This window comes from Salvelinus sp. IW2-2015, linkage group LG32, assembly GCF_002910315.2.
Source record: "Salvelinus sp. IW2-2015 linkage group LG32, ASM291031v2, whole genome shotgun sequence".
NCBI classification, from domain to species: Eukaryota; Metazoa; Chordata; class Actinopteri; order Salmoniformes; family Salmonidae; genus Salvelinus; species Salvelinus sp. IW2-2015.
In genome coordinates this window covers 9,347,598-9,357,978 of record NC_036871.1, presented here as the reverse complement: position 1 = coordinate 9,357,978, position 10,381 = coordinate 9,347,598, and the positions used below count along the sequence as shown (strand labels likewise).

Below are 10,381 nucleotides of genomic sequence, written 5' to 3'. Positions count from 1 at the left end.
TGATTTGCCAAAGGGTGTAACATTCATGCCATCTAGTGGAAGAAAATAGTATCACATGTTAATAATTTCCATGGCCGGTATGAGTACAGTCCACTACTCAGTTTAACTAAATGTTATGGTAGGCCATTTGAAATGCAGAAAATACGCTTTTGATGCATAGAGGGAGTTTTACAGATTTATTTGGTTTATTACATTGTACAAATGAAAGCTTCATCAATAAACCAAGCTTGAAACAAATGGTTATTGCCAGTATAACAAAATGGAGCCCACTTTCAACCACAACAGAACACACTTTTAAATAACATGCAGTAAAATGTATGAAAACTCTTCTAATGAATCTAGCACTATAATCTGAGCAACATTTAAAGACCTAACCCTATCCTCAATGCAGATTCACATTTATTAATGCAGAATCTAACAAGAATTATGTCTCTCTTCCCATCCTCTGCATGGTGGTGATTGACTGGCCTGTTGTGAGCTGAGGGGGGGCTTTGTAAGTGACTCCTGTGTAACAGCGGGAAAAAGTCTTCACAAAATGTATATTTTTACATACTGAAAACCTAGAAAATTATGAAAGATTTAGAACTGTTGTTGACTTGTCTGGTTGCAGTCCCCTGAAGGCCACACCCTTCGGTATCCCACCCAATAACAGAAAGCTGCACCTGTCCAGGCAACAAAGAGGACGGGGCCAAACGTGGCACAGAGAAAAAGCACAGTCAGGAATTGACTCGCCTGTCTATAGCGATACCCTGACTCACCTGTCTAATACCAAAACCCTGACCAAATATGGAAATACAGATACACGACATCCACTCTTACCTCTGCATCATATTCCCTCCTCCCATCCCCTGTCCCATCCCTCCTCCGTAGTTGGGGTTGTAGGCGGTCGTCATGAAACTGGTCACTATCGGGTTGGCATAGATGGAAGCTCCAGCAATGGCACAAATGCCTGAGAGGGGAAGAGAGGAGAATTCATCCTATCAGTGGCAATAGGAGTGTTTAACTAAGGCACACTGCTAAAATTGGAATTGTACATTTATTTTAACAATTGATGTAGTGAGGACTTGGGTGGTTACACATAATCGCCAAAGAAATTCAGAGAGAGATTTGAATTGCTGTTCTCCAAGCAACATGCATTGATAAATAAACCTTTTTTGTCCCCTTACCTGCAATGATGAACGTGACCCCTGCAGTAAGGGCCATCTTGTCTTTGGGGGAATCTTCCATGCTGCCCATTTTATAGCACTTGAGTGAGAACAGGGCTATCATTGCCCAAATAACACCCAGGACTATGCCCACTATCGTCAGTGCCCTCGGTGCCTGAAAGGTACCTGGAAGACCACACAAATCACACCAGATCACCATCAATAACAAGCTGCGATATCTTCTTCAGAACAGAAACTAAGAAATTAAGTCAGTGAATATGAGCCACATAAATGTAGGAGTTTACCAGTCAAATTGCCAGGGATCAAGGTTCCAATATGAATAACACGCTGAAATGTATTCTGTTGGTATTTGAATCTGATTCTCTGTTATGTGTTTTGCCTGTGATAATGGTGCTGACTGAACATGAGCCTGGCAAAGAACCATGACACACAATTGCATACTGGTAGGAGTAGGCCAGGGCAAAGTGTRGGAGAGGACAAACTAAAAAGCAGAATGACTCAACTTTGAGGAACTGAATTGCTCTCCATACACTGAATCAGGGCCACCCCAATTGGACCAGAGGCCCTCTTACAAGTCAATGTGTAATTAGAACCCTGAAAAACTGTCTCGGTAAAGCCACCACACCAACCTAAATGTAGACATGTTGGCATGCAGCACCCAGGTGGGCTCTACTACACATTGGTGGTGAGTGAATTCCCCCAACCTTACAATGTAAATCAGTTGGAAAAGAGCTTTAATGCAGTTTACACACGCAGCCCAATTTGGATCTATTGCCCAATTACTGGCAAAAGAGCTGATCTTCTCATTGGTCAAAAGACCAATTTGTGGGGAAACATGAGAATTGGGCTGCCTGTGTAAACAGGCATAAATCCCAAGTAATTTACCTGAGAAGCCCAGGATTCTGTAGAGGGGCCGGCACTTGGTGAAGCCTGAGGTGCCCGTCTCACAGTTCTGCCATAGTCCCTTATAAGTGTAGGCCGAAGTCACCACATCCCCTTGCGGTCCTTGACGCTCCAGTTGTTCATCCCCGTGGCAGCGATGATGGCGGCGGCACCTATCAGGCCCAGGACAAATCCACCCGTCTGGAGTGCTGTGGCCATACTCTCCGTCTGGTATAGAGGTATAGAAATCCTGGATGGCAGGAAGCTTGGCCCCAGTGATGTACTGGGCCATACGCCCTACCCTCTGTAGTGCCTTGCGGTCGGAGGCCGAGCAGCTGCCATACCAGGCAGTGATGCAACCAATCAGGATGCGCTCGATGGTGCAGCTGTAGAACCTTTTGAGGATCTGAGAACCCATGCCAAATCTTTTCAGTCTCCTGAGGGCGAATAGGTTTTGTCGTGCCCTCTTCACGACTGTCTTGGTGTGCTTAGACCATGTTCGTTTGTTGCTGATGTGGACACCAAGGAACTTGAAGCTCTCAACCCGTTCCTCCACTAGAGCCCTGTCGATGAGAATGGGGGTGTGCTTGGTCCTCCTTTTCCTGTAGTCCACAAGCATCTCCTTTGTCTTGATCGTGTTAAGGGAGAGGTTGTTGTCCTGGCACCACACGGCCAGGTCTCTAACCTCTTCCCTATAGGCTGTCTCGTCGTTGTCGGTGATCAGCCCTACCACTGTTGTGTCATCTGCAAACTTAATGATGGTGTTGGAGTACAGGCCAAAGAGTTCAGTATTGGTTTCATCAGACCAGAGCATCTTGTTTCTCATGGTCTGAGTGTCCTTTAGGTGCCTTTTGGGAAACTCCAAGTAGGCTGTCATGTGCCTTTTACTGAGGAGTGGCTTCCGTCTGGCCACTACCATAAAAGCCTGATTGGTGGAGTGCTGCAGAGATGGTTATCCTTCTGGAAGATTCTGCCATCTTTACAGAGGAAATCTGGAGCTCTGACAGAGTGACCATCAGGTTCTTGGTCACCTCCCTGACCAAAGCCCTTCTCCCCTGTTTGCTCAGTTTGGCCGGGCGGCCAGCTTTAGGAATAATCTTGGTGGTTCCAAACTCCATTTATTTTCCAAACTCCACTTAAATTCCATTTAAGAATGATGGAGGCCACTGTGTTTATGGGGACCATCAATGCTGCAGAAATATTTTGGTACCCTTCCCTCAGATCTGTGCCTCGACACAATCCTGTCTCGGAGCTCTAGGGACAATTCCTTCAACTTCATGGCTTGGTTTTTGCTCCAACATGCACTGTCAACTGTGGGACCTTATATAGACAGGTGTGTGCCTTTGCAAATCATGTCCAATCAAATGAATTTACCACAGGTGGACACAAGAGCTTTAGTGAGGTCGGGCACTGATGTTGGGCAATTAGGCCTGGCTCGCAGTCGGCGTTCCAATTCATCTCAAAGGTGAAAAGCGTGGTGAGGAGGAGTACGGGTCTATCCCAGACTTGTTCAAACCTGGAAAAATAATTTATGCAACCTGAGGCTGTAAACTCGTTGCCGACCACGCGCCACAGTTACAGGGCACGACGTACCATGGGACAGCGCCAGTGCTGAATTTACCAGGGCCAAGCAGCCAATATGGTGACGACATCTGCGGCAAAATGGCTCTAGCTTTCTCTGCGGAAGCCAAAAGGGGCTCCGTGGAAAATCCTTTCAAATGTTCTGCATCCCCGAGTAAGGGCAAGGGAAAAAGGAAACGGTCTTTCTTGAGCAAACTCTTGGGTTAGCGCTGGGGTCTGTACTTGTAGTTGGGATGTTCTCTCATGTGTTGTGCTCGCAAGGTCTTGGCCTAATCAATGTATGGTTGCTTATCTAGCAACTTCCACTCCGCGCAAAGTCTTTTGCTGATTTCAAAGTTGTGCATTTTGGGGTTCTCCAGTGACATCTTTCGCCTCTGACCGCGAGACCACACCATGAAAGCGTTCATGGGTCTCTTTATGTGATCCAAAAGTTTTGCTATCTCAAAAGCGCACGGTGAAATGAGCATCAACATCAAAGAAAAGTTAAAAAGATCTATAGATGTAAATATAAAGGTATAGGTATTCACCTCATCAACTGCTCATACTCCTTTGGTGTGTTGGTGGAGATGTGGTACAGGAGAGAAAATTAAGGCTATCCAAATTGGGTATAGGCTAATTAACATAGTTTAAAGAAAGGGTAAATACAAATGCCTTTGCGAGTTGAATCACTTGTGTATTTCTCAAGAAAATAAAGTTGTTTGCAATGCAAGCTCAATATTGTGGAGAGGCGCGTGAATGGGAGCCAAACATAGCCAAGTTGAAAGGCAGAAATGATGCTGGGCAGCGCTGCACGCAACCTGACATCATAGGACTGTCACACTCAGGCAAACCAATCGGAGTGTAGGAAGCAATATAATCCCTTTCCTAAAGGTTGAACCTAAACTCAGCAAAAAATGAAACGTCCCTTTTTCAGGACCCTGTCTTTCAAAGATAATTTGTAAAAATCCAAATAACTTCACAGATCTTCATTGTAAAGGGTTTAAACACTGTTTCCCATGCTTGTTCCATGAACCATAAACAATTAATGAACATGCACCCGTGGAACGGTCGTTAAGACACTAACAGCTTAGTAGGCAATTAAGGTCACAATTATGAAAACTTAGGACACTAAAGAGGCCTTTCTACTGACTCTGAAAAACACCAAAAGAAAGATGCCCAGGGTCCCTGCTCATCTGTGTGAACGTGCCTTAGGCATGCTGCAAGGAGGCATGAGGACTGCAGATGTGGCCAGGGCAATAAATTGCAATGTCCGTACTGTGAGATGCCTAAGACAGTAGGCCTGTTGTAAGGCAGGTCCTCACCAGACATCACCGACAACACGTCGCCTATGGGCACAAACCCACCGTTGCTGGACCAGACAGGACTGGCAAAAAGTGCTCTTCAATGACGAGTCGCGGTTTTGTCTCACCGAGGGTGATGGTCAGATTCACTTTTATCGATTTGGAGGTGGAGGGTCCGTCATGGTCTGGGGCGGTGTGTCACAGCATCATCGGACTGAGCTTGTTGTCATTGCAGGCAATCTCAACGCTGTGCGTTACAGGGAAGACATCCTCCTCTCTCATGTGGTACCCTTCCTGCAGGCTCATCCTGACATGACCCTCCAGCATGACAATGCCACCAGCCATACTGCTTGTTCTGTGCGTGATTTCCTGCAAGACAGGAATGTCACTGTTCTGCCATGGCCAGCGAAGAGCCTGGATCTCAATCCCATTGAGCACGTCTGGGACTTGTTGGATCAGAGGGTGAGGGCTAGGGCCATTCCCCACAGAAATGTCCGGGAACTTGCAGGTGCCTTGGTGGAAGAGTGGGGTAACATCTCACAGCAAGAACTGGCAAATCTGGTACAGTCCATGAGGAGGAGATGCACTGCAGTACTTAATGCAGCTGGTAGCCACACCAGATACTGACTGTTACTTTTGATTTTGACCCCCCCCTTTGTTCAGGGACACATTATTCCATTTATGTTAGTTACATGTTTGTGGAACTTGTTAAGTTTATATCTCAGTTGTTGAATCTTGTTATGTTCATACAAATATTTACACATGTTAAGTTTGCTGAAAATAAACGCAGTTGACAGTGAGAGGACGTTTCTTTGTTTGCTGAGTTTATATGCAAAAAGAAATTGAGGGAGGAAAGCGCTCTCTTTTTTTTAGTTTATTTTGCCAACCGTAGCTAGATTTCCATCCAATTGGGGACAGGTTTTCATGCGAATATTCTAAAATCCACATAAATAAAATATGTGCATTTTCCCAAAAGAGATGTGTTTCCATCAAATTTACTTCAAGTCTGTGCCTGATTAAGTAGTGCACATAAACATTACTGTACCAAATAAATAAAATACATTGCATTTTCAACTCTACAAAAAGTGTTGCCTTTTATAAGGCAAGTTTTCCCAAACTTGGTCCTGTTCCTGCCCCCAGCTGATTCAAATAATAAAATCTTGATGATGAGTTGGTTATTTGAATCAGCTGTGTAGTGCTAGGGCAAAAACCAGGTGGGGCCCCAGGACTGAGTTTGGGAAACCCTGATATAGGGAATGTGCTCACTCTGGTTTTGACACGTGCGTTCCAGCCAACAGCTCAGATACAGTGTATAGCCAGCCACCCGTGGTAAAATTGATTTCTATATTCGCCAGACATTCGGACCTTCAAACTTCAATAGCTCGCGAAAGATTTATGTTACATATCTCAGGTTCCATTCTTTATGAAGAACAGGTGTACAACATTGCACAGGTCTTATTTTCCCGATTCTGATCATAATCACACCGCAACGGTTTGGGCAGCCTGGCGCACCGTCAATGCAACTAGTTAGGGATTGTCAACAATGTGCATGATCACAAAATTCACATTTCAATAGCTCTTCAACCACTTGACTTGGCAACCTCATTTCAATTGTCCATTATTGCACACCCTTTGGTGTATCAAAACTGAAACCAACTTTACCACGGTGGTATTCCGTACATTCTGAGATTATTATGGACAAAAGAGCGAGGTTATTTTAATTTGTCAAACGGCAGGCGAACATCGATCATCATGTCACCAGAATAAGTTCCTCTAATATTTATTGGAAAGGAGCATCAAGCTCATGACCTTGCAGTTTCACCACCCTGTGAAGTTCATCATAACTTATTTCATCAGTAGACTAATAAACTGCATGCGTTCACTAGTCGTAGTGGGAGGACCAAACAACATGTCATTGCATGACTCCCAAGTTTACTTCAATATGATGGTTATCCATATTTGCGCATATAGCTGCTTCTTCTGCCATTTCTTGCATAAATAATTTTAACGGCACAAAAGATGCCACCTTGTCTAGCGTATTTTGTTTTGTCGACATTTTTAAAGTAAGTTTACCAACAAATTTGCTGTTTCCATCAGGCCATGTACTTTATGTGCATTAAAAGGTTGGCTGATGGAAACTTGGTTCCTGAAACCCTATAATGACAACATACATTTCACGGAAGTGAAGAATCACTCACTACCATGATGTCACATTTGTACACAGTATTAGGGCACTGCTTGTTTTTCACCACCAGCAGAGAATGTATTCTGAATTTAGATACTCATCTCATCTGGATTACTGTGGCCTCCATGGTCCTGAAATGACAACTAAATGCAAGAGGTGTCATGACATGTCTTGGGCTCCCAAGTGGCGCAGCGGTCTAAGGCACTGCATCTCAGTGCTAGAGATGTCACTACAGACACCCTGGTTTAAATCCAGGCTGTACCACAACTGGCTGTGATTGGGAGTCCCATAGGGTGGTGCACATTTTGACCCAGCGTTGTCTGGTTTTGGCTGGTGTATGCAGTCATTGTAAATAAGAATTTGTTCTTAACTAACATGCCTAGTTAAATGAAAGTACATTTTTAGCTGTCCCATTTTCTAAAAAACACAATAAAATAGAGGCAGGATATTTGTCCACATGATTAAGCATGTATTAATTCATGTAGCAAAAATGACATTAACTCATTTTCGACCAAATGAGCAGTTACTGCCTTTTTGCTTGGTAGGGCAGATTAGGTCTACAGGTCATTTGTTTAACTGCACACGATTGCAGTACTGAAGAAGGCCAGAAGAGATCAGTATACAGTCATTCATTGAGTTATAATACAGCAAGTAACCTGTACATTTATTTAAATCAATATTTGGAAATAGGTAAACGTGAGGTTAGATCCATCCCTGTGTTATTTCTGAGACAAGACATTTTCAAGTGTGATTAGGCCTACTTTCAGTCTTAGAGGTCACGGCTGGCAACATAATTAGTTAAGCAACCTATAAAAACACATTCCAGATCAAGATGCATTCATGGATAGACGATGCGAATGTTAGAGGGAAGAACAGTTTATGATTATTGGCCTTGCTACAACATACCGAAAATGTTGAATAAAATGTGAGGACTACGGTGGCAAAAGTAGGGCTCGTCCGGGATTTGAACCCGGGACCTCTCGCACCCAAAGCGAGAATCATACCCCTAGACCAACGAGCCACTTACAACATATGCTGAAGTCGACGTATTACTACATGCCAGCCGTAAAGTCACCAACAGCATGACACTTTTTGTCTGGGATCAATTTGTATCCATAGTTGTTGTCTAAACATTTATCTGGATGTTGGCGGCAAATTAATAGCTTGGAAAATACAGACTTTCCCTTTTTATTATGAAGAAAACCCTGGCATTACGTACCTCAATTTCACCCAACTTGCCTTAATATCTTGTAAAAAATATTTTGTGCACAAATTCTACCTCCGAAGTTTCTGATGTGGTTGATTAATTTCCTCATTACCGTGAGAAAGCTTGCTACATTGTTACGCTGGCTACAGAAGATGAGATACGTAAGTACACCTGAGCAGTGTTCTAATACCCATACTAACATACTGTAAACTACATACTTAATGAGTATATACTATTAGTTCATTTTAGTATACTGTAAATGAACGGTATCGTTTCAGTTGCGCATACTAGCGCTTCGCCTGTCTACCGGAAGTTGACGCTGTTGCTTTGCAACCTCTTGCTAGCTTGTTACCATGACAAGTCACTAGCTAAACRTYTTATGATTTCGGGTTTGTTCATGAGTTCAATCTGGAGTGTAAGAGTGGACTCTGGGTGTTTGTAAATTCAGAGTGTTGTCAGATTGGCCGGACGCACTTGCATGAGGAGTATGGTTGATCCTAGAGAACACCTCACTCTGACCATTTCCTYATTCTAGCAGAGCTGGTTAGGCTGTTTTCATGTTATCCAGAGCGTTGGTGACTGTAACTGTGCTCCTGGGAACAATTGAATTATGCTTTTTTTTGCCAGTGTTCGTAAAATTCATCAGTTATTCATCTGGCACAGGTACACTCATTAAGACGAGAGTGCTCTGAAATTGGAGTAGATRGCCAGAGCGAATTTACGAATGCACCAGAATGTCCATTGAGAATGCACAACAACTACACCACTTAGCTAAACTAAGAATGACKGGAATAATCAAGTCAATAAACGTTGGGTAGATAGCATATAGTTAATATACTGGCAAGTGGGATGTATTAATAGCCAACTAACTTTAGGTAGCTAGCTAACATACCGGTACATACTGCTGTAATGATATGCTATGCGGTTCATAAGGATAGTGTAGCTATCAAATTGTCAGTCAACATAACGTGTAAGATAACTTATTTGAAAATTCATTACTTTATTACATTGCTCAACATTTTCTTAACATTTGTCAAAATKAGTTAAAGCAATGAATTTGTATCCACACTCGTTGGACTTCAGCTGCTTATTTTCCGCCATTCTCTTCAAATCTGAAAACGGTGTGAATCTACCCCCATTTTCTGAAGAATTGCATTATGGGCCCTAAAAGCACGGAAAAAGTGTCCACTGCTTGTATACTTCGTATTTTGGCGAATGTAGTACGACATCTGGGAACTTTTGGCATACTAACTATATCCATACTATGACCAACAAGCTGGGTTGGGGAGTAACGGATTACATGTAAGGGATTACAAAAACGGAAACTGTAATCCGTTACATTACCAGTAAAATATTGTAATCAGATTACCGATACTTTTGAAAAACTAGATGATTACATCAAGGATTACTTTTAAATTCAGGAAGAATGTTTGCGAAAAAAAATCTGTGACACTTCTGTGTTTTCGCAATGACATTCAAATCAGCATTGAAAAAAGTCGCACATGTAAGTTTGTTCCACCTGAGCGAGTCTGAACACAAGTCAGAGACCACTATTGACACACCATATATGTTTGATGGATCGCGGGAAAAGAGCAGGAATGGGTTTTTAAAGGCTACAGTCCAAGCTATGTCTTCCAATGGTGCGACTGCTGTCGGCATCCAAAGATTATCCAACTTGAATAAACGCTTGAAGGGTAAGGATGACAGTAGTAGTGTAGTCTACGGCGATACGGGTATCACTTATTATTGATATCTACATAGCGCATTGATGTGAATCACACTGCTGCTCTCTCATTTAGCTATTTGCGCCTTACGGATTGTTGTTGTTGTGGATGCCTGTTCACAAATCTAAATGTACATTTGAACCCAAATATGGTTGAATTCAAGAAGTTTAAGCTGCCTATCAATAATTGTTTTTGAAACCAGTGGACAGCCTGTGAAAAAATGCGATCTTGCAACAGCTGCATAGTGCGGATCCAAGTATATGGAATAAAAGTGGAGCTTTTATTGCTCAATCTAAATCGTGCTGATAAAAATGGACCTAATGGACACATGTTCAAACTTGCACACCTTTGATAGA

The 10,381-nt window shown here is 43.0% G+C and overlaps 1 non-coding gene and 1 pseudogene across 1 annotated transcript; both read right to left on the bottom strand.

Moving 5' to 3' along the window:
• Positions 1-3,423: 3,423 nt before the first annotated feature.
• LOC111957208 (transcription factor Sox-14-like) lies at positions 3,424-4,178 on the bottom strand (annotated as a pseudogene).
• A 3,865-nt stretch (positions 4,179-8,043) lies between these two features.
• Positions 8,044-8,115, bottom strand: trnap-ugg (transfer RNA proline (anticodon UGG)). The gene has a single exon. It is a non-coding gene; the product is annotated as a tRNA-Pro (tRNA).
• Between the last annotated feature and the right edge of the window lie 2,266 nt (positions 8,116-10,381).